This window comes from Ursus americanus, chromosome 19, assembly GCF_024610735.1.
Source record: "Ursus americanus isolate L20-20 chromosome 19, mUrsAme1.1.p, whole genome shotgun sequence".
Lineage (NCBI taxonomy): Eukaryota > Metazoa > Chordata > Mammalia > Carnivora > Ursidae > Ursus > Ursus americanus.
The window spans coordinates 28,036,832-28,064,018 of NC_142145.1; the positions used below are offsets into that span (position 1 = coordinate 28,036,832).

Below are 27,187 nucleotides of genomic sequence, written 5' to 3' on the forward strand. Positions count from 1 at the left end.
CCTCAAATGCATATTAGCAACTGAAATAAACCATCCAAACAGGTCATGTAACATATGACACCCACCATATAGGACACTATGGAGAAGACAAAACTATGGATGTGGCAGAAAGATCAGTGTGTTACCAGGGTTCCGGGTGAAGAGAGGGAAGAACCCAGGTGTTTCTCATTTTAGGATTCCCCTGCTGGCCCTCATAAAAATCTGAGATCCCGTGAGATCTGGCTTCTTCTGCGGAAAGTAGTTTCCCCAGAAGCATCTCAGTCCTGATTTCACCCTTTCTGAGCTGTCCCTGAAACTGCAAGTTTTTTGGATTTTAACCATCCTAATAGGTATGTGGCAGTATTTCATTTTTGTTTTAATTCACAATTATTCTAATGACAAATGATTTTGAGAATCTTTTTGTATATTTATTTGCCATCTTTGGTGAGGCGTCTGTTCAGATCTTTTGTTCTGTTTTGGTTGGGCTGTTTGTTTCCCTATTGTTGATTCTTTAAGGGTTCTTTGTTTGGATAGAAGTCCTTTATCAGATATGTATCTTGCAAGAGTTTTCTCCTAGCCTGTGGCTTGTTTTTTCATTCTTTTAACAGTGCCTGTTGCAGAGCAGGAGTTTTTGATTTCAGTCAAGTCCACGTTATCAATCTCTCTCTTCATGGGTTGTGACTCAGTTTCTTTAGGATTCTTCTTGTCTCCATGATCTTTTTAAAATTACCCAGTGGATACTCTGCATCTAGTCATCTAGGTAATGATAAGAGAGAAAGAGTAGGGATGATTCTGTAGGACACTTTAGATCCTGGCTTGGAAGTGGCTTCCATCATTTCTTTGCACATTCTACTGGATAGAACTTGTCACATATCACCGTTTAGATTCAAAAAAGTTGAGAAATGTAGTGTGCCTGGTGCCCGGAAGGAAAGCGAAATGTTTTGGTGATCATTCAGAATGATTTCCACTGCAGGGTTTATGGCTCATAAATGGTCAGGAAACATTGCTTTGGACACTCATTTGTGGAAGGTTATGTTTTACAGGGTACCATGATTTAGGTTGCCAGGCCTGCTTGGTCACAGGGAAATTGTTAGAATGGAATCAGGGTGGCAGTATATTTCTCCAAAGTAATCTTGAAAGATTCTGGTGTCTCTAGGTGTCTGCAGAGATTGTGGGGCTTACCTTACTATGTTCTCTGTCTTAATCTACTTAGAGTACTATAACAAAAATACCACAGATTAGGTGCCTTAAACAACAAAGATTTCTCACAGTTCCGAGGCTGGGAAGTGCAGGATCAGGGCACTTGCAGATTTTGTGTCTGGTGAGAGTCTGCTTCCTACTCATGGATGGCGTCTTCCCACTGTGTCCTCACATGGAGGGAGAGGCAAGAGAGCTCTCTGGAGTCTCCTAAAAGGGCACTGATTCCATTCATGAGGACTGTACTCTCAAGTTCCAATGGCTTTGTGAAGTCCCCACCTCCTAATATCATCACATTGGGCTTCAATATATGAATTTGTGTGGAGGACACATTCGGTCTGTAACCTTTCATCACTAAACCTCCAGGGGAGGAAAAAGAACTGCAAATGGGGAAGAAAATTCTCTGAAAGATCCCCAGATACCTGCCAATCCCTAAAAGTGATTAACTACCCTGAGGACCTGGGAGAAGACATCTTTCACAGTTTGCCTTCTCAGTTTTGGAGGGGAGGCCATGCATTTAGAATTGTCTCAGACTTGAAGCGAGAATTGAACCATGCTTATGACAGCATGGCCTAAAGGAAATGAGCTGTAACGTGGTTACCTGGCACTTGGTATTTGTCTCTGTTTGTTCCATGAAAATTTGTGAAAAGTATTTACTAAGATTTGGTCTACTGCTATAAAGGAAGGGTGTCAAGATCTTCACTGGCTTTGTGGTTTGGTTTTCCATCAGCTCTTAGGAATGTTTCCTTTGGGTGTTGGTAGCATATTCCACCCATTTTTCTATACAATGATTGTAATAAATCTGAATTAGGTTGTATAAAGGAGAGTAGAGATTTAGGCAACTGAACTAATTTTTATCAAATTTGAAATCCATACTGAGAACAGTAAAATGGCAGCCTTAGTTTATAAATAGGCATATCTTTTCTATTTTATTTTTATGGATAAAGGTGAGGATTTTGACATAGAAACTTTTTGAACATCTGCTAATCTCAGGGTTTTTATAAACCATTGATTTCAAAACCTTGATTACATGCCTTACCTATAAAAATTATGACCACAGGCCCCAAATATATGCACATTTATTAATAAACTCTGTACATGTGCAACTGTAGAAATATATTATGGACATTAAATACCCACTGAAGATAAGTCATGGAAGAGCTTGCAGTAATACATAAGTTCAGATTCCAATAGTTCGTTTCTGCACTCCAGTGGGTGGTCTTGCTCACATTCTGGGTCACACTCGAAGGGTCTAACGTAAGTAAGACACTTCATGTAGTATGCTTCAAATGAGAGTGAGTTGTCACTGTAAAACTTTATTTTACAAGAATTCCATCTACATTTTTAGGATGCCGGATGCCACACAGTCATGCCATTGTAATGGCAAGTTGCCAAATAGGTTGCTTTCAGATTCTGGAAGAAAAAAAAACCTCCAGCTTTCTGGGAAGGCTTTGTCTTTGATTCAGCTGTTGTCAATTCATCACATCGCTAAGTCTCTATGATGCAGAGAGAGATTAAGACCAATAATTGCCGCTCCACCAAGGATGATTTAGAAAATCATGAAAACAGTTTTCCCCCTAGTCACCTGAAACAGTGAAAGAATCTGAAACAAAACGATGCAAGTGGCTGGAGAGAATCCAGAAAAAGCAAATCAGAAACACAAGTAGACTAATGAAAATTATAGGATTAAGAGTAATAAGTAAGAACTCACATTTATTGAATATTTACTATGTGCCAGGAATTGTCTTTGCTAAGTACTTCATACACATTATCTATTTTCATCCTTATAAAAACCTATGGAATATATTAATTATTTTCTTGTTATACAATGAGTAAATTGGCTCCCGAGATGAAAGATTAAAGGAAAGCTTTTTGTTTCTGGAAAATAAAGGGTGTTTAAGTGATCGCCAGCTGTTACATATACCCTCTGTCAGAAAGGTTTCCCTAAGTATGTAGGAGGATGGAATTGTTTACTTCTTAGACCCTTTCCAGCCCTGTCTTTCTATATTTTTGAACTTGTGCTCAGCATTATTCTAGATGTTTGCCAAGTATACGATCTTGAGCAAGTTACTTAGCCTCAGTGAAACTCAGTTTAGCCATCTGTAAATTAGGGCTATCCTATCTGATTGGCCTTTCTGAAGTTCTCATAAAAATAATGAATCATGGAACATTACATCAAAAACTAAGGATATACTGTATGGTGACTAACCTAACATAACAAAAAATTATTATAAAAAAAATCCAACATGATTATGTTTTGAGTACTCTGATGTTCTATCTTCTTAAGGTATCCTAATGATTATGAAAATGCTTCATCATAATAGTCACCTGTACCTCCTTCTCTCCATAAGCATTGAAGGATTTAATGGTATTTCATATGCAGACACTACAGATGGATAATCAAATAGAAGCTCTCTCTCAAAGAGTCTTATCAAGGAGGCAAATAAGAAAAGAAGCAGTCACAATATGCTGTGAAGGTGATATAATAGTGGAAAGTGAGCAAAATTTTGAGGAGGGACCAAGGTAGGGGCTGGATCCCAATAGAGAGGGAGAGAGCGCGAGGAGGAGGCCAGGAAAAGCTTCCTAGAGGATGCACTCCCTGGGATAAGCAGTAGTTAGCCCAACAGAGATCACGGGGATACGCAGAGGATACAGGGTGAACGATGCCCTGAAAACCTGCTCCCCAGCTGCTCTTGGTTTGACTGAGGGCAAAAGAAAAAGTTGAGTGCTCTTAAGGTAGAATGTTCCTCACCCTAAAATTAGGGATTATTTAAAGTTTTGGCCTGAAAAATCAAGGCTTAGTTCCTGTGAATTCTCAGTGACTGACACTCTGAGCTTTCTAGACCATCCTTCTCCTTCAGGCAGACCTGGGGTACTGATTGAGCCACTGGCCCGCTCTACATCCCAGAGTTTGCCAGTGATTAAGGGCATTTTTGTCTGAATGCCTAAGTACCAGGGCAAGCTGCCCAGCTGAAATGAATCGATGGACTAAAAATTGTCTTCCCAGCAGGCACTGCCAAGCAGGCTCCAGCCAAAGCTCCAGGTAACTGAGAAAAGATCCATTGAGCTCAGCTGGAGGCTCTGTTCTGGCTGACTCAGCACCCGGGAAGCACTTCTCCAGTCGTTTCTATCTCTATTTTTCTTGTCCGACCTCTGCTCTGGATCTCTACTCTTGATGAGGTCTGCTTTGTGCCAAGGTGGAAGATGCTGAGGTTTCAAATGACGGTACCTTATGAACATCTCTGTATGCTTCTGACAGGCCCATAAAGTAGACCCAGCTCAATAGTCCATTTTTATTCTCTATTAGTTTAATTCACACTTGGGTTTGGCCCAAGTAATAAAGATTTTAGTTCAAGAGAAACATTTTAAAAAATGATGAATGAGATTAATCTTGCAAAGATCACGGAAAATAAAATATTTGCATTTGAATCCGGAGAGTTTAAGAAACTTGTAAAAGGTCATACAACTAGCTTGTGGAGGAACTAGCCCTAGAACTTATGACTTTACACTAATTCCAATATTCTAAAAAAATCACTGTTTTCCTTACTTTTAGAGAACATTTCAAAAATATTTTATTCTATTGTAAGCACCATGAAGGAGGGTACATGCCATTACTTAGTTGTATAGATGAGGGAAATGGAACAGACTTGTCAAAGGTCACCCACCCAAAGATAAGCAATAGATCTGGGAAGGGAATTATTTCTCTCTTAGGACTTTTCCTAGTGTGCCACATTGTACAGCGTCCTAGCTCCATAAATCCCAAAGTAGGAGTGGGGAGATTCTAGGTTGGGGCAATTTCTGCCTCTAGTAAGCCATAGGTTTTGAGCAAGAGTCTCTTCTTTTTGTTTGTTTCTTTTGTTACGCTGGATTCCAGGATGTTCCTCATCTGTAAAATGTGCAGATTGTACTGTAGCAGGCTTACAAACCAGAATATCTAGAAGAACCAGGCCAGTGGTGCCAATGAGTAATCAGGCCAGATCGGGCCGCCTTCAGCTGGGGCAAGTATGATTCATCTGCAGCTGACTGCTGCCTGCTGCCATGTCAGTATGCTGGTCCACAAAGGAGGCACTTCTGAATGCTTAAAAGAAGTTAGAAATAAAGAATTTAATGTAAAATTTCTTTATTTTTAATTGTTGGTGGAAGGATCAAAATAATAAAAAACAAAACACAATGGTGAGGGAAAGAACAATGCCTGTGGTCTAGAAATAGCTTATAAGCTATCAGTTGGCAATGCCTGGATGACAAAAATCTGTGGAGAACTGGTGAGTGTTAACACTCCATGACTCCATAAGCCTTCTTATAACTCCATTGTATAAATGTATGGTCCGCTTCCGTAGACCTCCTCCTCATCAAAATACGTATCTTAAACACCTTATAAATAGCTTCAAAGGAGCTCAGGTAATAGGCTTTAAAAGAATGTAGAAGTAATAGAAACCTTAAATTGTACCATTTTGTTCATCTCTGCTGTTGGCCCCAATGAATAGATATTTTGCCTTTAAGATGATATTGCTCCTGCATTACTCTTAAATTGTCTGTGACTATGTTCTATCCTCAATGGGATGATAGTTTGTTTTAGACCAGAAATTCTGTTTCTCTGTATTTTCCTTTTCTCCTTGACCACCATGATATATGAATACAATTTGAAAATTAATAGTCAATCCTTTTTTTATAATAATTTTTTATTATGTTATGTTAGTCACCATACAGTATATCCTTAGTTTTTTATGTAAAGTTCCATGATTCATTATTTGTGTATAACACCCAGTGCACCATGCAATATGTGCCCTCCTTAATACCCATCACCAGCCTATCCCATTCCCCCACCCCCCTCCCCTCTGAAGCCCTCAGTTTGTCCCCCACCCCCCCAAAAAATAGTCAATCCTTTCCTTCCTTTGGTTTCTATGATCCTGAACTATGATAGTTTTTCCTAGGTGACTGGTTTTCTGTCTCTCCTGATGGGGTCAGTATTTCTCATGCTGTTATATGTATTCTCCTGCGTTCTCTTCTTGACCTTCTCTTTTGCTGCCCCAAATATCACTTGCACGGAGATGACACCCATAGCTTCTTCCGTTATTCCACTACTATAACTACCTACGTGCCCTTCAGAAAAGCCATCATTTTATTTAGCTAAATTACTACCACTTCCTTACTTCCGCTAACTGTCTCACCATGAAAAGAAGCAGGGTGAAGATGGATGAGAGAGAGACTGTTCAGATAAAACGTTTGGGATTTGGAAACTGAGTTAATGATGGAGAGTAAGACAGAGGGAGGAGGCAAAAATAATTCTAAGTTTCAGATCTAGGTGACTTCGAACAAGTTAATACCAGCAACAGAAATGAATAACACATCTAATTATGGGTCAGTAAGTGCTAGTGAGTTTGAATCCAAATCATTTATATTTAGGATAAAACTAAAGATACCTTAAAAAAAAAAGGTTCATTGAGAGAGAGGAGCATGTGTGTTCTCAAGTGGGGGAAGGGGTGGAGGGAAGAGACTCTTCAAGCTTCAATCTGTGCTGAGCGTGGAGCCCAACTGAGGGCTCCATCTCATGACCCATGAGATCATGACCTGAGCTGAAACCAAGAGTCGGAGGCTCAACCAACTGAGCCATCCCGGGGCCCCTAAAACAAAAGATACTTTTAAACTTGGACTAAATCAGCAGATTGAGGCTAGGCCTGGGGAGGTTTCCATTGGAGCTACTATGGGTTATTTTTAATGATCCCTCTGGTACTCCATGGTGTTGTATTTTTAACATCCTCTTCTTCATCAGGAGTAAATTTATCATGCTTTACTCTGGCATTTTTAATAAGAGGAATTTCTTCATCTCCTAATCCCAATCCAGTCTGTCTGTCATACCCATGGATTCTATCCGTTTGTCCCAGCTCCTCAAACTTTTCTCCAAATAAAAGGCTATGGATACGTGCAAAGTGTCAAACAGGTAAATAAGAACCTTGCTTTGTTTAATTTCAGATGGGATTCCTCGGGGTCTCCCATTCCGAGTCTCAAAGGGCTCTGAAGAGGCCCCATTGCAACTATAGAGCAGGTTACCCTTCTGACAGACCAAAGAATAAGGCAAGACATTTTTGGTTTTTGTACTCTATGTCTCAGCAATTCCCCCCTCCACCCCAGCCCAACACAGTGTTCCTTGGCCAAAGGAAATAGCTAAGGCTTCTGTTTATTAAGTGGTTAGGTCCAAGCAACTTAATACAATTTGTGTCCTAACAACTTAATAGCCATTTGAGAAACTACTTATCTATGTATATCTATATATACATACACATACATCCACACAGGAAGGAAATGATATTTTAATTTCATTCTTAAATAACTATAATCACTTGCTGATGGCATATGTATGCTTACTGGAATTTGCAAAATTCTCAAACCTTGGAATCAGAGGCTGTCACCTTTATTTCCTGTGACACATTGACTTTGTGTGGTACTTACTATTAATCACAGGAACAGATGAAAATGCAGCTTGGCTAAGATACAGTGCCATCAAGAAGAATAGAACACATGAAACTGAACTGCCTTGAGTATAGTAGCTTGTGTAGTTTCTGACAGATGTCAACAATTGCTGTTTCCCTTAAGAATTTGAAATGTCTGACAGCAACACGGTGAGGTCACCATGGCACTTTGAATCCCCCCCACTAATATAGTCTGAGAATCATGGAACAGGGCAAAGAGTCAACTGTGAATCCTGGTCCTAGCTCAGTTAACTAGTCATTTGAGCACCCTTCACCACAGTTCCCTTGTTGCAATCAATGGAGTATGTCTGCATTTGTTGAGCTCCCATGGTTCCTTCTAGCTTTCAATGCCTATAATTGAATGCATTCTTATTTTACAAGTGCCGCTAAGGAAGCTTGGAAAGAATTTGCTACCTTAAATAGCAAGTAGTCACTTTTTCTTGCATCCTTGTTTTGAAAGCGAGGACAAAACCGGTCTTAAATTTAGCCGTTTCTCCCCTGCCAACACACTCCCAACCTCTGTTAGTTCTGCAAGCTCAGAATTCTTTCAGAGGAACTATCTAAGGAATTCCATGCATGCCGAGTATCAGGCCTGAGACAGAAAGGGAAGAAATGAGTTTATGTGTTCTGATGCTTTGAAACAAGTGAAATATCTTCATGCACACATTTCTGCTTAATACATCACGAAACTCTCCAAGACTCCCTTTTCTCTTTCGGGGATATTAGTTGGGTTAGATTGAAAAAATAAGGTGTTTCAGTCACTATCTTTAAAACCATGCAAGGAGCATTGGGTGTTATACACAAACAATGAATCATGGAACATCACATCAAAAACTAATGAAGTACAGTATGGTGACCAACATAATAAAAAAAAAATCATGCAGAGCTTGGGGAGCATGAAGGCTGATATGAGTGGACGAGTATTCTTCGGACTTTGGAGTAGGTCAAGTGAAAAGCAATAATGATTTCTTACTACGCAATTTGTAAATTCAAAATTTGTTTTGTCACTTGTGGTTTTCATTGAACAGAAATTTTTAATTCTTTATAAATCACATTTTTTTGTCTTACATTTCCATTTTTGAGGTTTTCTTTTAAAAGGGTTTTCCTCGGTTACAAAGTTACTCATTTCCATATTAGAACTTTATAGTTTCAACCTTTCATAAGGAGGCCTTTAATTGATCTATAGTCCATCTTGAGTGTGCTGTTAAATACCTAGTTATTTCTACCTATCTAGTGAGCAAGGTTTCCCACCATCAGCTATCAACAATCTGCCCTTATCCCATTGTTTACGGTGCACTCCTCATGACATATGACACATCTCTGTATATGTACGCGCTTGTCTGTTGGCTTTCTGTTGATCTATTTGTCTGTTCTTGACCCCTAAATGCACTTTTATATTATTATTATGACTTTGTAGTATGTCTTAATATATGATAGAGCAAGTCACCATTCTTTAGTTTTCTTTTGAAAGGTAGATTCAGTCATTTCTGGTCTTGGGCAACATAGAGCATTTGAGATACAAGAACTGGTAGATAGAAGCACTAGATTACACGTACACAAAATGTCATAAATGGACCTTAAAAATCTAGTGAGAAAAAAGCAGATATGTAATTTAATAACTTTTATATAAAATTTAAGATACATGTATTCATATAAAATATACCTAATTTGAAGAACACATAAAAACTAAAAACAAGCTTATTAAATACATTAGAATAGTATGCTTGTTGGAGAGAGAGAAATGGCTGTGGATTTTGAAAAGAAAATAGTATAAAAATTGCATAAAATAACAATGTATTTATAATGGAACAAACCGCATTTGAGATAATCGTGTAATAATTTTTTTTTAATGCCATCAATTTTCTAACTCTTTAGATTAGAATCAGGGAGAAAGCTGGTTCTTTCTATAACATGGTCTTCTGGTGGGTGGTGAAAATGAAAACTGGGGTCACATGTGGGTTCAACTCTGCAAGTAGATTCCCATAAACCAGCACGTGGGATGGAGAAGTTAGAAATCCTCACCAGGAGGAGGTAGAACCATTTGATCTTGCCCTTAAGGAGTTAAGTTATTGATATTATTTGAAACCAGTTGGTAGGGAAATCTGTCCCAGAAAGCTCCAGTCCTTGACTCTGGTAGGCCCTAAGTGTAAACACGCACAGATCGCTGCCTGAGTCACTCAGCACTCCACCCTGCCTCAAAGAAAAGAGCACTTTGTCCAGGAGCGCAGTGCCCTGACCAAGAGCTAAAAGCGTCCTCTTTTCTAATTGTCAATTATCTCTACACTCCAAGATAAACATTTCCCTTTTAACATCAGACCGGCCTGGAAGGTTCATTTAGGACAGAGCTATTTGAAGGGCTGAAGGAGGGGGGAAGTGGAGGAGGACAGAGAAAGCAAAGAGACAAAGTTTGAAAACAAGACCTACAGCCTGCTTTTTCTGATACATTCGTGCATATTCCGAATTAGAGAATGCATTCGCCTGAGGCTTTAGGGAGGAAGGAGTTAGATGGCACAAGGAAGTAAGTCTTCACTTTCAAAGACTGCAGTGGGGAATTTTTTTCTCTAACAAAGCCCCTTTTTATTTGTTGGGGACTGGAAGCATTTTATATCTCTATACACTTATGTGTATATATCTGTACATTTAGGTGTGTATACAGAAGTGTATAATATATGTGCATATGTATGTATATATACATCATACGTGTGGGTATATACACACCTATGTATACTTAAAAAATATGGTAGTGTTCTATTTTTTGCTACAAGTGTAAAACTTAGCTCTGAAACTTTCCAAACAAAGACCAACTTTTTCTAGTTCAACTATGTAATGGATAGGATTGCAATTGATTTGTCTGCAGTTGGTAGCAAGGCCAGAGATAATTTAATTCATAACCTACCCAAACCTGTTGTGTTTCCATGATCCAGAAGAAGAAAAGAGGATCTAATAAGAAAGAATGAGAATATTTATTCCTGTGTAACAAATAAGTAAGGATAATAGTGCAGGATTTTCCCTGAAGCTAATCCTCCCTGGGGTATCTGCTTTGGAGAATAAAACGTCACTCAAATTCCTTTTGCCCACGCTCCCTCCTTCCCATTTTCTCCTCTGAGTGACCCTTTCCTCTCCCTTCTCTCTCTACTTTACATCTCCCTTTGCCTGGCATACTTAAAATCCAGAAATCATGTGCTAATTAGCATGGTTATGATTTGCAACCTGTCCAACGATGCCAGGAAGTGAGATGCAACCTTTTCAAGTTCAGTAGCGACCATCTAATGCGAGTCAAAACAGAGAGATGTGTTCTGCTAATTTGGGGGAGGGGATGGTTGGGATTTGTATATTCAAAGTTCAATGATGACAGGTCACATCGGAGGGGGACAGTCTGTGTGTTAAAATGCACCAGTAAAGTCAGAAACTTTCTAGGCCAAGCAGAGAGAAGGGAGATTGTTTTTGCGGAATGAGCTGTTAAACGTGGAAGCCCAAGAGATTCAGGAAACCTGTTTTCAATCAGACACAAAGATTATTTCTATTTCTTTCCAGCTCTAGCAATGAGACTTTTAAAAAGGGTTCGGGGGAGTAGTGAATACTTGGTTGTCCAATTATTAGCCTAGATAGACTGTTTATTTTGGGACAGTTTTTTTGTTGGTAAAGGAAAAAAGAAAATATGTGGATTTTTGTTCTTGGAGCCACTGGGTGAATTTTGTCTCCAGTGCTCCAGCACTTTTGGCTGAAGCCTTTGCCCACCAATGCCCAGCTAGCATTTCATATGACTCTTTGGAGTTTGGACTGTCCTTTTACCCAACATGTGGGTGTAAATAAGGGGAAAGTTCTTTGCTTATTCTGGCTCGGCAAAGAGGGAAGAACAGAGTCACGTGGCTGGCAGGGACTCATTCTAGGGTTAGCACCCAAATGGCAATGGCATTTCAAGAATCAGAATCTTTGACCTTAAAACTCCGGTTATCATTAAGTTTCTGGGCTGTCACAGAGACACTCATCAGACTTACTGATTCTTAATCAAATAGTCCTTTGATGAGTGTTTGAACTATGATTATTCACTAGAAAGAAGTGTTTAGACATATTTTCTGTATAACATATGATGTTTCTGAACAGTCCATCTATTAGTAAAGAGGTAGTCCAGCTTTCTTGATATTGCCTCTGAATATTGGGTAAGTCATTGAACCTGTCTGATGATATCCACAATGCAGGGTTGTTAAGAAGATAAGATGTCATGTGTAAGGCAGGTAGCTCAGAGTGTGTCCTTAATTTTACCATTCTTCTCAGATTTCTTTATAGGTTGAAAGTTCTTCAAAGGGGTGGACTATGTCTTAATAGAGTTTCATCATTTATCATAACATCTGGGTTCACAAAATGTTTATAGAATTTGCCATATAAGTCAGCTGGCTTGGAGTTCAGATTTTTCCACAGGGTTTGAATCACTTGCATGCCTCATTCAGTTTTTGTGTTTTCTGTCGTTTTATCTGACACCCAACTTCCTTTTTTCTTCATGGGCTTTGGTTCTATTCATGCTCTCTGTTAAATTAACAACCAACCTCTGAACTGGTCTTGATTTTGTCTTTATTAAACCTTTTTGGTTCTGAGAGTCCATAATGACCACATCTTCTGGTGTTGACTTAACAGGGCAATGACCATTGGTCAACCTGCCAGTGTAATAGTAATATAATAATAGCGGAAGGCTAAAGGTTCCTTTACTTTGTCTCCAACTTAAGAACAGCCTTCTGTAGGCAGGTCACTGCTCTATGCTGGTGCGGCTCCATTGTTGGGAGGTCTAGCTCATGCCAGTCAACAAAGGAAGTGTTTGAGGGAGGTAAAAAATTTCGTATTCTTCTCCTTCCTCTGTCTCCAACATGCAAACATGCATGCAAACGGACATGCACTCTCGTAGAGCCAATCTTCATTGCCAATTATGGCATAGTTTTGGTTTGGTGGAACAAAAAATGCCAGCCAGGTGAGTCATTCTGATTTATTACATAAACATTTTCCATGTGAGAAGTAGAAAGAAAAATGAAACTATTGCCTGTTCAAGCTGGAAAAGGCTAGTATTTCCATGATACTGGACTGCAGTTCTGGGCTGGGCTGGCGGCTGTAGGATCACCTGGGCAACTTTATGAAGAAAGAAACTGACTTCTGGGTCCACTCTTGAAGTTTTTCAGCCAAAACTCTCCAGATGCTTGAGTTTGACCAGTTTGGGGAGCTACTGCTTTTTCCTAATCCCTTAGTTTTATAGCAGAGAGCATGAGGACTCTGGAAGAAGTGATTTGTCCAAGCTCCTTCAGGGAGTAAGACGAAGAGCTGAGAAGGAGAGGGAAGAAATGAGTATTTAGTGAATGTGAGAGTTTGGGAGTTGTATTCAGCTTTCTATACATTTGTTCTCATGGCCTTTGGAAAGAGGCATTAGCTTCTCCATTACGAAAGAGAATTTAGGAGTGGAGAGGCTAAGAAATTTGCCCACGCTCCCATAGAAAGTGGTAGAGATAAGCAATGGATCTAAATTTGCCTGACTTCAAAGCCTCCCAGTTTAGATCGTATCTCCTGATTCCTAGTCTGTGATAACACAGTAGGAACTTACTTATTGTAAGACAACTGAACAGCTCAAATCTTGTAGATTATTATTATATTGACATGCCACTGTTCAGTCACCTGAGCCTGATTCTCCTCTGTTTAGCATTAGTTCTACTTGACTCCGTAATTCAATATTCTAAATCTTCAGGCTGAATGATAGCAGCAACCCAGCCCCTCTGCAACTAGATTCACTTCAAAATATTTCAACAAATATTTACTGAGGAGCTACTATGTATAGGAACTTAGAGGTGAATGTGAAGGACAAAGTGTTGGTATTTGCAGAGCCCACAGTCATGAGGAAGCCATGAGAAAAGAAGTTATTTCAATAAAATGTGATGAGAGTTATACCAGGAGAAGCGGCTATGTAGCAGGGAAATTTAACCCATACTCAAGGCCAAGATAAACCTTCCTGAAGCTGACACCTAAAAGATGAACAGGAGTTAGCTAAGTGGAAGGTTTTGGAGCAAGAGTGTGTGGTGGAGGGGGAGATATTTCAGATGAAGAACAGTATGCATGAATCCCAGGAGTCTAGACATTGTGTCAAGAGTTTGTATCTGACCAGTTAAACAACTGAAAGCAGCTTATTTCTGGAAAGAGAGGGAGAGAGTCTAGAAGGGAAGTAGGAAGGCTCCAGATAGAGAAGAGCCATGAAAACCCACTAAGTTCTTTGGATTTGATTCTCAAGTGTGGCTAAGCCCCTGAAGTTTCTCAACCCTCTAAGAATGATTTGGGGATTAAAAACAGGGTATAATACCCATCACCAGCCTATCCCATTCCCCCACCCCCCTCCCCTCTGACACCCTCAGTTTGTTTCCCAGAGTCCATAGGCTGGTGGTGGGTATTCACGAGGGCACGTATTGCATGGTGCACTGGGTGTTATACGCAAGTAATGAATCATGGAACTTTACATCAAAAACTAGGGGTGTACTGTATGGTGACTAATATAATATAATAAAAAATTTTAAAAAAAACAGGGTATAATATAAATGGGTTTATAGTTTGGAGGATACTTTGATGGTAGGGTTAGTGATAGGTTGGGGTGGATTGAACTTGGAGTCAGGGAGGCCAGAGAGAAGCTGTTTCACAGAGAGACCAAAGCTGTGTTTTATTCATGTTGCAGTTTCAACATGTAGCACGCTGCCAGGTACCTAATATGCATCAAGTAAATATTACTTGAATGAACAGTTGTGGAAATAAATGTTTGTAAGGACAACACTACCCCGCCGCACCACCAAACTTTCTTGCTTGTTTTGGCTTCTTAGTCTAAGTTTTCCCCCCTCTCCAGGTATGCATATATTTTTTCTATCTATCTGAACAAATATCTTAAGTTCAGCTTAAGACTAGCTGCTTCTTGAAGTCTTCCCTGACTATTCTTAGTTTCATTGATTTTTTTTTTCTATCCCCCTCAATTCCAGTATCACTTAGAGTCTGTTTAAAGCTTCATGACATTTTGCCATGAATGATATTGTTCCATGTGGATGAATTTTCAACTACTTTTAAATTTAGCTTAAGATTTTAAAAACCTATATTAAGTCAACAAATATCTGTCTGCCTACCTACCTATTACCAAGGTCAGGAGGCTAGGTTGAGCTAGCCTCTTTCACACAGTTGTAGAAATATAAAATTCCTTCCTGAAAAAAGAATACAAAAATATGGAAATATATATAAATTTCTTTAAAATACTCGTACTGTTTGACTCAAAATTTTCTGCTAGAAATCTACGGTAAGCAAATAGGCAGAAATTACAATAAAGATTTATGTTCAAATATATTTCTCTGCCTTTTAGAATTTTAAGAAATTAGAAGCAATCTAATCATTCAAGCACGGGGAGCAGAGGTTAAATAAATAACGTTCTAATCTTAGATAACATATTACATAGAAAAATATTTGGGGAAAAATAACATGGAATGGCAATTGAAAATGTGATGTTATAAGTCAGGATTACAAATATTTTTTTTTATGGATTCTAGATTTTTTCACAATGATAGTATGGTTGGACTGACAGTATAAATATTACATTGAAGCACTGCAAAAATTATTTCCTGCTTTCTTACTGCAAACTCCCCAAGTTGGCTAGGAAGTCTACCATTCAGCATTCAGAGAACCCCTCACACACATTCCTGGCAGTGATGCAGAAGGAGAAGCAAGCTTCCAAGCTGGGTCTTTCGGAAGGAGGGGAGATAGCTTTCCTTCCCTCTCTCCCTCCCCAGGCCAGCCTTTGGTAGGTTGCCATGGTCACATTTGCCTGAACGAAGTCTGCAACCCACCTGTCCGACTTGGACTGATCACTTCTGTTTTGCCTTCTATGGGTGTTCTGAGAAGTGAAACACTGACAAGCTGGGGCCACAGGGCTGGGTGACCCAGCAACCTGGGAGTATATCCTAGCAGGATTCCAGAGCCCAGACCTGCCACACAGTCTGTCTTTTCCATCCCACGATTACTTATGCTCTATTATTGCAGATCAGATTCCCATCATCTCTCCTTCTCTAGAGAAAATTAGTTCTTGTGCTGTTTAACAGTGGCAGGACATTCCCAAGAAGGTCTACCTGGGGACAGCCTAGCCTATGTTGGTGAGGAACAAATGTTAGGAGAGTTGTCATATTCCACAATGTCCCAGATGAGAGACTTTGACATGTAGAATACATCATGTTATCTCTTGAGTGAGTGTGTGTGTGTGTGTGTGTGTGTGTGTGTGTGGTGGGGGGACCAACTCCAGTGCAAAACAGGAGCAGCATAACAGCCAGGCAGCAGGGATCTGTCAGAAACCAGTTCCCTCATCTTAATGGGAGCCAATAGCCAATTCCAGTTAGCCCTCTTGACATGTTAAAAGCTGCAATGTTTGATGTTAGCTTTTGTGACTTCCATCTGCAACATTTTTTAGGTCCAGGGTATACATTCTGACTGGCTCCCTGCAGTGAAAATAGCTTGCATGTGTCCTGGACAGAGCTTTAAGATCTAGGCAGGTACTACTTGCTTTAAATCCCACGGCGACCTTGTGAGGTAGGTACGATTATGAACATCACCTCATATATGTAACTACTGAGACACAAAGAGGTTGTCTGCCTAAGGTCACACAGTTAGTAATTAAAAAGCAAGGACTCGAGTTCTGGCAGTGTGACCCACCACCATGCTTTACTAAATCAACACATGCAAAATGTTTACAGCCATGCCAGGCACACTGAAAGTACAAAGTAAGTATCAACTACTATCAACTCTTTTTAGTAACCTGAGCAGTGACCAATTTTCTCTTTCAACTTGATATCTGTGGAGAATTGAAAAATCCAGAAAGAAATACTTGCTAAGCATCCTTGGGCTGAAATCTTAGGAGCTGTATAACAGAAGGGAGTTGACAAAGCCCTGGACTTAACAGACAGTAGGTATGTGCGCTATGGCAAAGTGGGCTCACCATCCTCTACTCCATATTTTAGTGGACCTTCAAATGTATTCAGTTTGTCTCCAGTCAAGGAGGTTATAGACAGGGGAGATGAGGTGGCCAGTGGTGAACGAATGAAGAGTAGTCTTTGGGGCTCTTAGGTTTCTCACATCCACACATACTTAATTCTTAAGCTGCACTTTTTTTTTTTTTTACTTGTAGTTTTATGAGATTAACTTTCTTTTCAGCAACTTCACTGGTATTAATTTAACCAAATTCCATCTGGATAAATATACTGGGGTTGGGTGGGACTGGGGGAGAAGCACAGAGAGCAATACTCTTTCCACCCTGAGACATACTAAGGTATATTCAAGTCAGAGAGCTTATGGTGACTGTGGGAGATAGTTATGCACATACACTTGTAGCTTAACAATGTGGGGCAGCCTATCGATTTACATGCCAAATGAGTGCAAATAATTATACATGTTTTTGTAGTTCCTACGGAGTGGCTACTTAATATGCCACTGTTACCATTCACTGAGAAGCATTTTTCCTTGGTGGAAGTAGAGAGTGCAGAGTACATAATAAAATGGTTTAGTTAAAAAAAAAATCACCCTGTAAAGGATTTTATTTTAGTCCATCCTTGAAGAAGGATAGTGTATTGCTTAGGAAAGATGATAGCAACACAATACAATCTCAAAATCTTAGTGGCTTAAGACAGCGTTTAGTTCTCACTCACTCTGCATTGCTGGAAGATCTGCTCAATCTCTTCCTCACTCTTGGACCCAGGCTGCTGGTACAACCACTATCTGCAGTATAACTAGTTGGCAGGACCAAGAGCAAGCCAGACTTTCAGAAGGTCCAAAAGAGGCAATTAATGCTCTGTTCTGTAACTGACACGAGTGACTTACACTTAAATGTCATCGGCCAGATCCTCACATGATCCTCAGCAAAGCAATTCTGTCTTGCGCTGGAGGAGTAGAGAAGTAGAAATAGGTAGTACTGCTAATGACTAATGCAGGTGGACAGCATTTAGGTAAGAGATATGAGGGAGCAAGGTGGGAAGACCTAAGACCTAATGAGAGAATTAAAGAGAAGGCTCAACTTTAAGAGAAATAAAAATGAGTTATAATTGAACAGTTGTGTGGGGCTAGACTGGGAGAGTCTTAAATGCCAGGCTAAGGAATGTTGCCTTTTACACATAGGCCATTGATTCCTAACTTGTTTTTGCCAGTAGATAAAATTTTAAAGCAAACTCATGTAGATCCCAACATGTAAAATATAAGAAAAAAATCATCTCTAGTGGAAAATGGGATAAGGGAGTCCTGGAGACTTTCTACTTGGTGAAATTCTCACTCTGTCTCTCTAAAGCACTGCATGTAAGTACATTTACGTATTAGGGAAAAGGGAAGTCTGCTGTCAAAACCATGGTTGGCAACTATAGATTAAAAAGATTGATTAGAGAAAATGCGGGGGGGGGGGACTGGGAGTAGAGAGTTCAATAAAGAGGCATAAAATAATAAGATCCCTGAATGGGTGTTGACAAAAGTAGATGTGTCTCAAAGAAATATTTGACAAACTGGTGACTGATTGGATTTGAGGGTTCGTGGAAAGGGCAGAGTCAAAGAAAATGACTTGTATGAAGCTTGTGAACTGGGAGAATGAAGCAATACATGTTAATATCAAGATCAAGAGGAAGAGTTTTATGGATTTAGCCAACAAGTATTTGTATAGTGCCTACTGTAAGATATGAGATGATTTGGAAAATAAAATAAAATTTAATATTAAATATATTAGTTTTGGGTGACAACAGATTATCCTCACTGGCTTAATGCACGGTCGGAAATAGGACATGGGCACTCAAGAGAACCCAAGGCTGCATATGTGGCTTAGGAGACATTCACATAGAAATGAAGTATGGTTCATTGGAACTGATCATTGTAAGCACAGGCTCGTATATGTCTGATTCAGAAAGAAATGCAATGAATGGTATGAATATTATCTTTAGAATCACTGAACCAGATACTAATTTCTGTAAAGCTTTCTATTAATGAGGACAATTAGCAAGACTTCATTAATTCATAAACCAAGGTATACTGAAAAAATGTATTTTTATCTTTGAGTGGTTTGGATGTCAAGTTCATCTTTATAGTGTTGCATAAGTAATTCAGAATTCAAATGGCTTAATTTTCTTTCCTATTTGAGACCCAAGACAATTCCTTATCTTGAAGCGTGATGTAAAGAGGTTAGTCCTTGTTACATAGAGTCAGTATAGTTATAGGACTTCCATGGGATAATATGTTGACAAACAACTGGGGCCAAAAAAGTCCTATGCTCCAATGTATTAAACTATCAAAAATTCTTAGGATGTTGAACCTTTCCTTCCTCTAAGAGTGGAAATGTTCTTCCTCTGCCTGCCCAGCAACCCAGCTTGGCTCAGAGCATAGAGTCCTTAACATTTCAGTCATCTGGTCCCATAAAGATAGAAGAGATAGGTACCCAACATCCTCAGGCATGCCTCCCATTTACAATTTCCCATTCTTTGGACATTTACCTGGTGGGCATAACCTATGTGACATTTCCCAACCCATCTCCTATCTCAATAAAAACAAATTTACAGGGCACCTGGGTGGCTCAGTAAGTTAAGCATCTGCCTTCAGCTCAGGTCATGATCCCAGGGTCCTGGGATCGAGCCATGCATTGGGCTCTCTGCTCAGTGGAAAGCCTGCTTCTCCCTATCCATCTGCCTGCTGCTCTGCCTACCTGTGCTCTCTCTCTCAGTCAAATAAATAAATAAATAAATAAATAAATAAATAAATAAATCTTAACAAAAAAAATCACAAGAAAAAGAATTTAAAAACATAAAGTTTCTTATTTAGATTCTAACTCAAGAATCTCTATTGACTCGTCCAAGGTCCTGGATTAATTGATCCACTGATACATGCCCTGGATGTGTGATATGGAGTGTTCAGGGCTATCTTCACATGGTTCTATTATTTCATGATAATAAGCTTGATGGGGCTAGGGATTAAAAGCCTTCATTATTAATACTAGAAAAGATAATATCAATAGATAAATATGAAAGTGCTCACCTAAAGTTATACTGAATGGCCAGTGTTTGTCGATAGGAAATAAGGGAAAGTTTAAGCTAGAACATACACTTTTGAACTTAGGGGTCAAATGATGAAACAGGTTAAGAGATCACAGAGTCTTGGAGAATTAGAACTTACTCTGGACAGAGCCTTATTTTGTAGAGTTGTAGCGGAGTTTGGGAACTTATTCCCTTAGGGAAAGAACAAGCTATGGGAATAGATCAATAGGAAAATAAAGGATGTTTAAGATGTGTAAGTAACCCTAACATATGTGAGGATGGTGCCCAAAAAAGAACACTGGCCCCAAATTAGAAGACTTATAGTCCTGTCTCTGAGAGATTTTTTTAGCTGTGTCATTTTTAAAAATTTGCTTTTTATTGACATATAATTGACATATAATATAGTTTCAGGTATAGAATGATTCAGTATTTATATATATTGAAAAATGACCACAATATATCTAACTAACATCTCTTTCCTTACATAGTTACACATTTTTATGAGAACTTTTAAAATCTACTCTTTAATCAACTTTCAAATATCCAATACGGTATTAACTACAGTCACCAGGCTGTACGTACAACCTATTTACTTTATAACAAAGTTTGTACCTCTTGATGTCCTTCACCCATTTTTCTCACCCCTCACCACCACGCTCCCTCCCCCTGGAAACCACCAATGTGTTCTCTGTATCTATGAGCATGGTTTTGTGGGGGTTTGTTGTTATTTTTAGATTCCACATATGAGAACATACTGTATTTGTCTTTCTCTGTCTGACTTATTAAGCATAGTGCCCTTGAGTTCCATCCATGCAGTTGTAAATGGCAAGATTTCATTCTTTTTCATGGCTGAATAATATTCCATTACATATATGTATACACATATATATGCATATATATCATTTCGTGCTTGCACGCACACACGCACATATGTACTATATTTTCTTTATCTGTTTATCCACTGATAAGCACCTAGGTTGTGTCTGTATCTTGGCCATTGTACTATTGCAATAAACATAAGGGTGCATATATCTTTTAAATTTGGAGTTTTGTATTCTTTGGGTAAAAACTTAGAAGTGGAATTGCCGGATCATATGGTAATTCTAATTTTTTGAGGAACCTCTTTACTATTTTCCATAATGGCTTTACCAATTACATTCCCATGAACAGGATTCCCTTTTCTACACATCCTCACCAACACTTACATCTTTTCAGTAACAGCCATTCTAACAGGTGTGATATGATATCTCATTGTGGTTTTGATTTGCATTTCCTTGATGAGTAGTGAGGTTGAACATTTTTTCATGTACCTGTTGGCCATCTGTAGGTCATCTTCGGAAAAATGTCTATTCTGCCCATTTTTAAGTCAGCTTTGTGTGTGTGTGTGTGTGTGTGTGTGTGTGTGTTTAACCATTGAGTTGTGTGAATTCTTTGTATATTTTGGATATTAATCCCTTATCAGATATATATTTGCAAATACATTTGCAAATATTTTCTCCCATTCAGAAGCTGTCTTTTCATTTTGATTCTTTCCTTTGCTGTGTTAGCTATGTCATCTTGAACAAGTTGTCCTCTTTTAATAGTGGTTTATTCATGTATAAGAGGTTTGAATTAAATAAAATTATTTTCTATATTATTATTTCAAATTAATGTAAAATCCAGATCTGGATTTGTAATAAGTACCTAAATTTATGCTAAGAGTTCTGCATATATACAGGGCGCCTGGGTGACACAGTCATTAAGCGTCTGCCTTTGGCTCAGGGCGTGATCCCAGCATTCTGGGATTGAGCCCCACATTAGGCTCCTCCGCTGGGAGCCTGCCTCTTTCTCTCCCACTCCCCCTGCTTGTGTTCCCTCTCTCACTGGCTGTCTCTCTCTCTGTCAAATAAATAAATAAAATCTTAAAAAAAAAAAAAAGAGTTCTGCATATATAACCTCACTTTATCTTACAACAATATTCTGAGGGATCTATTGATCTCTTATAAAAATGAGAAAACTAAGCCTCTGAGAGATTCAATGAGACAAGGGCTCACAACTAATAGAGAGTTATGCTGGGATTTTAACTCAGTTTTGATTTCAAGTCTCATGCTCTTAACCTCCATGTAATATGAATTCCCTTAGGAAACTCTATGAGTTGTTCAAAAGCACAATCATAAGCAGTATATTCCTTGGTTCTTGTCCTGGTAGAGATTAGCTGGAGAGATTTTGTTCTTTTGAGCCCAAATATCCTCAATGGTTGCAGGTATGTCCTTTGAACTTGTGCCTCTTCTTTGGAGCATCAAGATTGAGACTATCTCTTAACGGGCTCTTAGATTGTCATGCCGCTTCGCCTTTTTTTAAAGTTTCCTCCAGGGAACATTCTAGTCACAGAAAGGCCATCATCCAGTCAGTGTTAAAACTGTCCCACGTCTTTATTTAGTCTCTGTGCAAGGCCCAAAGAGGTCAGGGGAGGCTGTTGCTGTCTGTCCCTCTCTCATGCCCCCTAACTAGAAGGGTGTGGTGTTCTCTAAGGACCCAATCTTCTCTCAAGGTTTTATCATTAGCTTTCTTGTGATGACTGCCTCTATATGTTTTGTGTATATCTGTATCCTATAAGTTGAGGCTTAGTGGAGGCTTTGCAGATTTGGGTAAATAGTTTCTTAACCTGCATATCTGTTTGCCTTATAAACCCTTCCCCTGAACTAAAAGACAATACTATTTTATTTCTTGAGCTATATACCAGACCCACCATTGCCTGCTTTACAAAATCTCAAGCTGGAAATGAGAACACCTGGCTTCTGTTCGCAGCCTAGCTAGGACGTCCGTTACATTGCATGAGCCAAAAGTCTCCAAGAATGATGGAATCTGGGATTGGAAAGAGCCTTCATGGTCCTCTACTCCAACTTTCTGTCTTTTGATTGAATACCTTCTACTTCAGAGGTGCTCTCTTTCAGGCTTGCCACAAATAGAACCTAACCCGCCTGGCCCTCCCCAGGGGAGCTGTCCAGTTTGAGCGGGGTGGCTGTTGAGCAATGGCGGCAGTGCCCGCTAGTATCCGCTTGGGGAGGAAATGGATGTGATTCAGCTGTGAAAATCACAAATTAGATTTGGCTTTCAGACCACTGTGTATTTTTAGAACCAGAGCAGAATAAAATAAACATTACTTTAGGTCTAGTAAAGATTATTACTATTATGTTCAGGAGGAAAATGCCTTCCTGGTGATTGGTTGGAATAACTTCTCCCAATATACATTTTTCCAATAATTTGACTTTCTGAGATGTGAAGATAATTCTACATATCATTTTTATTCATGAACCACTCCCCTCTTTTAAAAAAGATTTCTCAGATTAGGGAGCTCAATGAGCTCACTTTATTATAGCTGCAGGGCCTAGTTTTGCCAACTGGAAGCTGCTTGAGAGTAGGAACATTATTTCTCTTTGTTATGTCGCTTCCTCCGTAGCCCAGGAGCTGGCACCTGGTAGGAGCACAGAACATGACGGTAGAGTGAGCGGGTAATCAGAAAAGAAGTGTCCTGATAATAGAAGTTAAAACAGCTGCCTTCTTGCTCACATGACCTTTGCTTGGTGTGTATGTATGGAGAGCGAGTGAGCACGAGAGCGCTTGCAAGAGAGCTCTGGTGTCTTTTCCTCTCGTTATGAGGGTACTAGTTCCACAATAAGAGTTCTGCTCTCCTGACTTCACCTAAACCTAATTATCTCCCAAAGACACCACCTTTACCATATTGGAGGGTAGGACTCTAATGTACAGATTTTTGTGGGATATAGACATTCACCGCATAGTAGAGGTGGCAAGGCTAGAGAGCTTTTCTAAAGTTACTTGCCTGGTATGTAGAGGTTAAGGATCCAATGCTTCCACTGAAGGTGACTCAGCCTCCCAGCAACACGTTCCAGTTCCTCTTGAGGGGGCGATGGCTGTCGATGTGGTACCTTCTTTTCTGGCTAAGGGATGTCCAGGCAGAGGGGAGGAGCTTGGGGAAGATCCCTTCCTTGTTTCTAGGGAAACTGCCACCTGTTCGCATTCTCTCATTGTCCCAGTTATTTCTCCACGTTCTGGGATTTCAGTGAACAAAACAAAATTTAGAGCGATTCTCAAGTCATTAAACTTTTGTTTCCGGGAAATAGACTCATTATTTTAAAAATTCCTCAATTGATCAAATAATTCCAACCAAGAGACCATTTTTCCTCTGTAAAAATGCAGGGGGAGCTTGTTGACAACTTGTATCTGGTCGATAGTGTTTCCTTGAACATTTAATTACTGAGCTGGGGAATGAGAATGACTGGTATACCCCAAGACAATAATTTCTCATCGAGTTGCCTGGCCATTACCTGCCAATAGGGTCGAAACAGATGTTCTGCTTGCGTCCTCTTTTTTGCAATCACTTCCTGAGTTTTATTTGATGTTTTTTGATGTGTTTTGCGTCATGACCAGACCTGGGTACTGGGTACAAACATTTCTTTTAAACTGAGAAATTCCTCCTTGTATTCTCAGAGTAATTGGTGGCAGGGCAAACAAAAAACCAAAAACGAGTCGAGTTTGTTCAGACGTTTTTGCCTTGGTCTGATAAGCCACGGCATCTGAGTAGTTCTAGCCAGAAGCAAAATGGGAATGAGGGGAATGTTATTCTTTCTTTCCAAATCACTTCTCCTTTTCTCCTGGCTCCTACATGCTCATTTACACCTTTCCTATTCCAGAAAACTTTACATCCCATCAAAACTTTCCTGTCCCATATCCTGTTCCCTCAGGACCTCATGTCTATTGGGTGACAAAAACTGCCAAAGAACAATGCATTTTGACTTATTTAAGGTTGAAGTATGTAAATTGTTATGCCTATCCATCAATGGATTTTTAATGTTTGTTATTATTTGCACCGAACAGTGCCAGGGAATTGAAATGGAGGCGAGGGTTGGGCAAAAATATGAGGAGAAATAGTCTGTCCTCAGTTACTTCTTGTTGAGAAGACACAGCATGCCTTTATGAACTTGACGAGTAGTACGCGTGTACGTCACATGTGTGGCTAATGGCTAGAGGAGAGGAAAAGTCCATATGATGTTATCAAAAGAGCACAACGTTTTTAAAAGCCCTCAAGAAGCCATGTTCAAGGTGGCTGTCTCTATTCGATGGCTCCTTCAGCCCTTGCCGCAAGTACAAAAAGGTAGGAATGATTTTGGCCAGAGTGGCCTTTTGGTGACCCTCTAATCTCATCATGCAGACTGACAGCTAAATCACCATTCATACACCATCTGCTGAGCTGAGAATGCTGGTGACATTGAGTGAGGTTTATCGGAAAGTCCCCCACACTGTTGTCAACAAGAAGGCAGTGGGGAGGGAAGCGACAGGCAATGAAGTAAAGGGCAGCAATTAACGTCCGCGCACAAAGAGAGCCCCTAGTGGGCTAAGCCAGTTAATGCATTTTCCTGACTCGCTATTAGTAAAACCTAATTAAATCAGATGCTACTAATTTGAAACTCTTGCTCATTTGGACCGGACTGAGCTAAATGTTGCTTCTACTCTAGCTATGAAAGAAGGGTTTTCTTAGCAAATTACTGGGGTAAACAAGATTGCAGAGAATTAAAATGCTTAATAGAATAGTAGAGAATCAATTTGCAAGAAAACAATCATTGTGCTAATTTTAAACTGTTTTTACCTGTTCATTAAAGCAGCCTATTAAGGACCTCTGCCTCTTAACACTTTGTTATGCTAGTTTGAGTTGTTATGTACCTTGCTAGTAAAGAGAAAATTTAATTTGGACTTCTGTAATTCGTACTAGCCTCTTCATAGCCCGGTTAGTTTGAATTAATGAAATTTGTTGATGGTTAGGGCATCCTCCAAGAGTCAGTTGCGGAGATCATCAGGCTTCATTCCTTTCTTTCTGAAGGCTAAATTTTGAGTTTGCAGAAGTCATATAGCACTTTTAGTTGTACACAGATTTCTACGTTAAGTTGAAAGTTCATGGACACGATCTCTGACTAGGGACAAGAGTCTGTGATTAAGCATCACCTTCATGCATGTGTTTGGCTTCCTGGTCCCTAGGAAGAGAATGAAAGCGAAGAGCAGAGTAGATCTCTGGTGAAGGAGTTTGAGGTTGCTGGGAGAGAACCGCAAGCGTCTATAGCTACCACTTTTTTTTTTTTTTAATATTTTTTTATTATATTATGTTAGTCACCATACAGTACATCCCTGGTTTTTGATGTAAGGCTCGATGATTCATTAGTTGTGTATAACACCCAGTGCACCATGCAATACGTGCCCTCCTTTCTACCCATCACCAGTCTATCCCATTCCCCCACCCCCCTCCCCTCCAAAGCCCTCAGTTTGTTTCTCAGAGTCCATAGTCTCTCATGCTTCATTCCCCCTTCTGATTACCCCCCTTTCTTTATCCCTTTCTTCCCCTACCGATCTTCCTAGTTCTTATGTTCCATAGATGAGAGAAACCATATGATAATTGTCTTTCTCTGCTTGACTTATTTCACTTATATAGCTACCACTTTTAGACTCTAAGGAATTAGATCTGCAAACAATCTCAGGTTTGCAAGTTCTTTATTACATTTGTTTACTATATGTGCTATACTATGTATTTACTAAAATAAATATGTATATATTAAAGTATGTATATATTAAACATTCATATATATATATATATAGATATAGATATAGATATAGATATAGATATATAGATATATTTTCTATCCTAGTCTAATGATGATAACCTAAGGAAAAGACACTCTGGATCTTTTCGGTGGCTACTTTGTAATCTACCCACAGTTTTTATAACTGTGTCTATTTGTGTTTATTATTGAATTGATATGAAGGAGAGCTATCTAATGCTTACCAGTAATAAGAACAGAGATATAAGAAATATATAGTGGTGTGTTCCCATTGTAAGAAGGTAAATGGCGTCACTGGGAGCTGCGTACATACAGCATTTCTGGAATTCTCATAGAAAAAAAAAAACAAACCAGTGGGAGGATGAGGTCACCTGTGGCATGTTCTAATAGATTTGTGAAAGCACACCAGAACAGAGCGTATATGTGCATTGCGAACGGTGATAAAATTGCAGCCAAATAATATCATGTTAAATTAATGTTGTTAATTCTGACTTTATTGGTTTTCTTTGAATTCAGTTTGCGTATTTGTTTGGGTTTTACAGTACTTTAAGAGTCAGAAGCATAAGGGATTTATAGGTAGTTTTATGTTTATTCATATTTAAGTACCATTATCATAAATTTAACTTCAACATAATAGGAATGTAGTTTTTAAAAGGACATTGAAGAAATAGTGATTAATAAAACCACAGATTATTGGAAATTGAAGACTCCTTGGAGATTGTTGTCCAATATTTCTGAGACTGGGTTCCAGGAAAGTCTGGGTTGGGAGGTGTTCATAGGTATGCTAAGAAAAACAAGGGGGGGGGGTAGTTCCTGTGATCAAATAATCCATGGAAAAGCAGAGCTGTGTCTCCTCTTGAAGACTCATGATTCTCATTCCTGAAGGAAAGCCACAGCGAGA

The 27,187-nt window shown here is 39.3% G+C and overlaps 1 long non-coding RNA gene across 1 annotated transcript in view; it reads left to right on the plus strand.

Moving 5' to 3' along the window:
* The first annotated feature begins 240 nt into the window (after positions 1–240).
* The window catches only part of LOC148108482 (uncharacterized), a 65,953-nt gene continuing 39,006 nt past the window's right edge, over positions 241–27,187 (plus strand). The window contains exon 1 of the long non-coding RNA XR_015727807.1: positions 241–329. This is a non-coding gene — a long non-coding RNA (uncharacterized LOC148108482). The remainder of the gene's footprint in view (positions 330–27,187) is intronic.